Source organism: Chrysochloris asiatica, unplaced genomic scaffold, assembly GCF_000296735.1.
Source record: "Chrysochloris asiatica unplaced genomic scaffold, ChrAsi1.0 scaffold00395, whole genome shotgun sequence".
NCBI classification, from domain to species: Eukaryota; Metazoa; Chordata; class Mammalia; order Afrosoricida; family Chrysochloridae; genus Chrysochloris; species Chrysochloris asiatica.
The window spans coordinates 535,571-541,818 of record NW_006408913.1 but is presented as its reverse complement, the minus strand read 5'-3'; positions in this window follow the sequence as shown (position 1 = coordinate 541,818).

Below are 6,248 nucleotides of genomic sequence, written 5' to 3'. Positions count from 1 at the left end.
TGCCACCTCACTTTCTTGAAAGATTTCAATTTTTATTCCATCAATTCCTGGTGCCTTGTTCTTTGCCAATTCCTTCAATGCACTTTGGACTTCTTCCCCAAGTATCATTGGCTCTTGGTCATATGCTACCTCTTGAAACGGTTGACTCTATGTATTCCTTCCATCTTCTCTTGATGCTTTCTGCATCATTCAATAATTTGGCCAGAGAATCTTTCATTAACGAAAGTTGAGGCTTGAATTTTTTTCTTCAGTTCCCCCAGCTTGAGAAATGCTGAGCATGTTCTTCCTTTTTGGTTTTCTGATTCCAAATCTTTGCACATTTTATTGTAATATTTGGTTTTATCTTCTTGAGCTGATCTTTGAAATTTTCTGTTTGAGCAGACAAGAAAGAAGGAAAAGGTCAAAATAGATGTCAGAAGAGACACTGAAACTTGCTCTCCAGCGTAGAAATGCTAAAGCAAATGGAAGAAATGAGGAGGTTTCACTGTATAAACCCGCCTAATGTTTGGCTGAAAGTTAAGCCATGGAGGTGGTTTAAAGGGTCAAAGGGTGACTAACAGGGTCCTTGGGGATTTTAATACTCAGAATGTTTCATGGAGTGGTGGTGGTGGTGGTATACTGTGGAGTTGGTTCTGACTCATAACGACCCTGATAGTGTTTCTGAGGCTGTAAATCTTGATGGGAGCAGAAAGCCTCTTCTTTCTCCTATTGAATGGCTGGTATTTTTGAACTGCTGGCTTCGCGGTTAATGGTCCAACTTGTAACCCACTATGCATGGAATAGTAAAAGTCCTCTGAAATAAGTGTGGGGATTAAACAAAACTAAATAGTATCTTACTATGCAGTATCTCTCAGAGCCTTTAGTATACTAATACGCTTTGCACAACTTTTGAAAATATCTTTGCCCACTATAGACTTTTTCCTCTGAGGTACTTTTAAAGAATTGAACGTCTGAGGACAGGCACAGGCCTTTACTCAGAAAGGAAACTTGAATAGTAGACTTCTGATCAAGGTTCAAGGGTTTCCTTGTCCTCTTCCCAGGGCCTGGGCAATGAGAACAAGGCTGGCGACCCACGGCTCTCTGGGATGCCAAACAGAGCTGTAAATTCTGGGGAGGATCTCTTATCCAGGAAGGATTACTGAAGGGTCAGTTCATGAGGAGGTTGACGGGCTCAGCTCTGACAGGACCGGAGCCTGTGCTGTGCGAAATGAACAGCTGGTGCTGGATTGAGAGGCATGACTTGGGTTTGGGGTCCGTGGATAAGGCCCCCTGGGTCAGGGTGTCTCATGATGGGTATGTCTTCTGGCTTGGCCATGGAGCCTGCTGGACACAGCTCAGGACACAAACAGCTGATCCCCGGCACCTATTCTAGGATCACAGTGGCAGGCTGAGATTGCCCAGTTCTTCTAAATGTAAACACTTCATACTGGCCTGGTTTCCATTGGTCCAGCTGCCAGGCCTCGGCTAGCCCCACTTCTAGGTTCTTGCCTGTTATCTTCTGCCTCTTGTTTCTGTCCACCCTCTCTCTCTTCTTCAGCATCTCTTGCCACAGGATCCCTGGAACATGGTCGCCCCAGGCCTCTTCTCTGAATTGTACTCCTGAGGACAGTCTAGAGAGCTGCAGGGAGGTAGGAGCACACTCCAGCCTGGCTCTTCTGGTTTGCTTACTTAGTAGTGAGGTGCTTACTATTGCTGTTGTTATTGTTGACATCAACAGCGAGACAGGGGATAAAACTGAGAATGCACAGGCCTTAAGTCTAAGGGGGTAATTGTGGCTTGTGGCCTTTGTCTGGTCCTGAGGGCCAGTTCCTACTCACCTCACCCTACCCCCAACTTCTACCGTCACCCACCTACAGCTACCCAGGCTGCACCTGCGGCCACCATGGGGAGGGGCTTTTCAAACTGTGCTGTCAACAGTTTCCTGCCACAGCTTCCTGCCCCCGAGACCAGCTTAGCTCTCTTATCATGCTCCTGGACAAGCCCCTACCTTGCTGCCTGCTCCTGTACAGACCAATCCTCTCAGGGAGCAGCTATAGGAGTCTAAGACACAGGGGTGGCTGGGTGTGGGAAGATGGAGATGAATGGGGAGGAGGTCCTTGTGGATAAAAGTATGTTTGAGTTTGAAGGGAGGCAAGTAACACGGTCTGGCTGAAGTAGAGGGCTCAGGAGTTTACGTTCAGTGAGGAAGGCAGGAGGGAGCCAGAACAAATCCTAGAGCAAGTGAGGCCTGGTGGAAGAATTGCCTCTGAGCATCTTGCAGTCCCTGGAGCTCAGATAGAGTGGGAAACATGCTGAGTGGTTCAGTCAACCACAGACTCAGTGTGAGTTAGATCTGGATCTCAGGTTGTATTAATAGAATCCGTTTGTGGAGATCAAAAGTGATACACAAACCGACCTCAAGAGAAAGAGAGAGAGATCTGGGTTTAGGGTAGAAATGGGCATGGCATGTACAGCTGTAGGCAGGATGGTCCAAATAAGGGAGGAAGAACTCTGGAAGAAGGGATAGCAGAACCAGTCAGACAGAGAGGAAAAAGTTAGGGAGATGGTAAGGACCCAAGAGTGGTATGTAGATGGGCTGCACTGGAGGCCACCACTTAGGGGCCCTGGCATGGAGGAGGACACTAGCCATGTGCTGGTGATGCCAACAGTGCCCACACCAGGAGGAGGGCAGCCTGAGAGGCAGGGAGCCAACTCTGAGTCAGGATGAGAAGATGAGAGTCAAGGAAGCAGAAATAGGGCATACAGAAAGTCCTGTCTTTGCTATTTCAATGATTAGTTAGAGTTGATGGCATGTCTAGACTTCCTCGCTCCTTTCCCCCTCTTCAATTAAAAAAAAAAGAAAAAGAAAAGTTAAGATGGAGGAATGACACAGTGGCTGCAACAATGAACTCGAACGCAGCAACGGTTGTGAGGAGCAACGGTTGTGAGGATGGCTCTGGACCGGATGATGTTTTCTTGTATAGAGCATTGCTGTGAGTTGGAACTCACTCAAATGTACATAACAATACAAAACACATTCATTTTAGCGATAATGAAACTACCACCTCAGACTATTTCCCCAGTGTCCTTTGTAGCCAACCCTTCCTCCTACCCTCAGGCCCTATGACAGCCATTCAGTTTTGAATGGAATCACATAGTTTGTAGCCTTTGGCTTATTTCATTCCGCATAATGCCTTTGAGATTCATCCATACTGCTGTGTGTATCCATATTTTGTTCCAGTTTATTGCTGAGTGGTATTCCACTGTATGATTGTACTACCATGTATGTATTCATCTGTTGAGAGTCATTTAAGCTGCTTTCCATTTTCAGCAATTATGAATACAGCTAGAGCCCTGGTGGCAGAGTGGGTTATGTGTTAGCTGTTAACCTCAGGGTCAGTGGTTCAAATCTACCAGTTGCTCTTTGGGGGAACAATGAGACTTTCTGCTCCCGTAAAAACTTACTGATTTGGAAACTATACAGAGTTGCTGTGAGTGGGAACCAAGTCACTGCCACACAACAACATGAATAGAGCTGCTATAACCGTTCTGTACAAGTTTTTGGTGAATGTAAGTTGCAGCTTAGACGATCACATGGAAGCTTTAAGACCACAGTTGCGACTTGTCTTTGTGAATGTTCGTACCTGGTCTTTGTGGACTATGTTATGCCAACTGACCTTGATGTTTTCACAAACGATTGTCCTTAAGCCTCCAGTCCCAGTGACTCATGCCCTCAAGGTTTTTGATTATGGCTCAGAAGTTTATATACCTTTGTCCCGTTTGCAGATATAGACACATCATCTCCTTAAATATCATGGTGCTGGTGTGACTCTGTAGAGGAAGTACTGGACCACAAAGTCGGTGGTTCACCAGTCGCTTCTTGGAAACCCTACACAGGGTCATTATGAATCAGAACTAACTCATAAACACAAGGTTGGTGGTTCAAACACACTAGTAGTTCCTTGAAAACCCTATATAGCAGGGATGGGGAATGTCTGGCCCATGGGCCATATAAGCCCCGCAAAATAATTTGGTCTGACCCTGTCAAGGCAACCACAGTTTCAGCCATCACCTTTGTTGTTGTTGTTAGCAACCCTTACATAGGGTTTCTGAGGAGCGGCTGGTGAGTTTGAACAGCTGACCTTGTCGTTCAAACTGACCTTGCAGTCCAGCGCATTATCCTGTTGTACCACACCAGGACCCTTAGCCATCACATTGTTGTTGTTAAGTGCTGTCAAGTGAATTCCAACTGATAGCAACCGAAGGAGCTCTGGTACCGTAGTGATTACGAATTGGGCTGCTAACCTCAAGGTCAGCAGTTCAAAACTACCAGCTGTTCTGCGGGGGAAAGATGAGGCTTTCTGCTCCTGTAAAGATCTACAGCCTTGGAAACCCTGTACAGGGTCGCTATGAGTCGGAACCGACTCCACTGCACATAACAACAACAACAACACATGTGAAAGTCCAATAAAGCAAGATCAGGGCTATAGGGAGGATGCTTTAACACCTCAAAAAGAAGTTTCTGCACAGTGTCAACAGTGTGGGCAGAGGTGTGTGGATATGCATTGCCATGTAAAATTACAGTGCCCTTGGATAGCAGTCCTCTGCGTTTAATCTGAAGTTTACACTTCAGCTCTTCAGTGAACATCTCACTGTAATGAAAACTGTTGATTGTTGAACCTTTTTCTTAATAGTGTTCCAGTACTGACTGAGCCCTTGAGAGTCCCAGAAAACTGTAAGCATCAATTTTCCAGTTGATGGTTGACATTTTTTTTTTTTTTTTTTACAACTGATTCTTTTTAAATGTTTTATTGTGAATTACGTGATAGTTTACATGGGAAAACATTAGCTTTACATTCATCCTACCATATATCGTTTCATTGCCATGGTTACAATCCCCTCCATGCATCACCAACCAAAGGGTATACACTACAAACCTGCCCCCTGGTCGTCAGCACACAGTCCCTCTCCCTCTCTGGGTCTAAAGTCCCCAGCTGCTCCATCTCTCCACGTCATCGTCTCTGCCTCCATCTCTGGCATCACTGCTTCTCTGGGTAGGGTCTCACACTTCGCTCTTCTCCCTTGATGGTTCCAGGGACCTTCACTCCTGGACTTCAAAGTCAATCACTCCTCTCCTTTTGCTACAATATGTCCACCTGTACATTTCCAACCCTTGCAGTCAGTCTTGATAACAATTATTCACTATGGTACCACATGGGACCTATCCCCATCTTCTTTCATTAACCCTGCCCAGACAAATTGGATACTTCTCAGTGGAGATTCTACCTTCCTCCACACCCTCCGGATATAGGCTCCCTCTAGAAAGCTTGTAAGCCAGTCACTTCTTGCCTTTGTAGTCTCCCACCCATACCCCCCATGGCTGACTTTTGAACTTTTTCGTGGTCAGCGATTGAGCATGTTTCCACTCCTCCATACTTTGCCATTTACTCTCAGGCTCGTAGTAATGAATCCATGTCTCATCACCAGTAACAAATGCTTCTATTTATGCTCTCCTGTCTCTGCTAGCATAGTGGTTATGAATCGGGCTGCGAACCTCAAGGTCAGCATTTCGAAACTACCAGTTGTTCTGCAGGAGAAAGATGTGTCTTTCTGCTCCCATAAAGATTTACAGCCTTGGAAACCCTATCAAGCCATTCTCCTGTGTCCTTCAGGACCACTATGAGTTTATTGTTGAGTTTATTGTTGCTCAGGTGAGATGATGTCTCATTGTTTTTTTTTTGTTTTGTTTTGTTTTTTCAGGCATATATAATAATTTACATCTCCAAAGGGTACATTCTGTAAGTTTGCTCCTGGCCACAAGTTCTTTTTTTTGGCCACCAGTTCTTAGTCCTTCTCTTCTTAGTTGATGAATCTAGAGTCCTCAGCTGCGCCCCCCTCTCCATGCCCCCATCTCTGCCTCCATCTCTGGCACTGCTGCTTCTCTGGATAACGTCCCGCACTCTGCTTGTGCACTTCTCTCTTGATGGTCCTAGGGTCCTGTGTTTCTGGACTGTAAGATTAACCACTCCCCCTTTTTTGTTACAAAGCTTCTACCTTTACAAGTGTGACAGTCGTGATTATTCATGATAACAGTTATTCACTATTGACTCTTACGAATCTTATCCCCATCTCCTTTCACCAGACGCATCTAGACAAGATGATAGCTATTCAGTGGGGACTTTTTCTTCCCCCCCACCCTCTTAAACTAAGCTCTCTCTTGTAACCTTGTAAGCCAGTCACTTTGTGCCTTTATTGCCCCCTCATTTTAG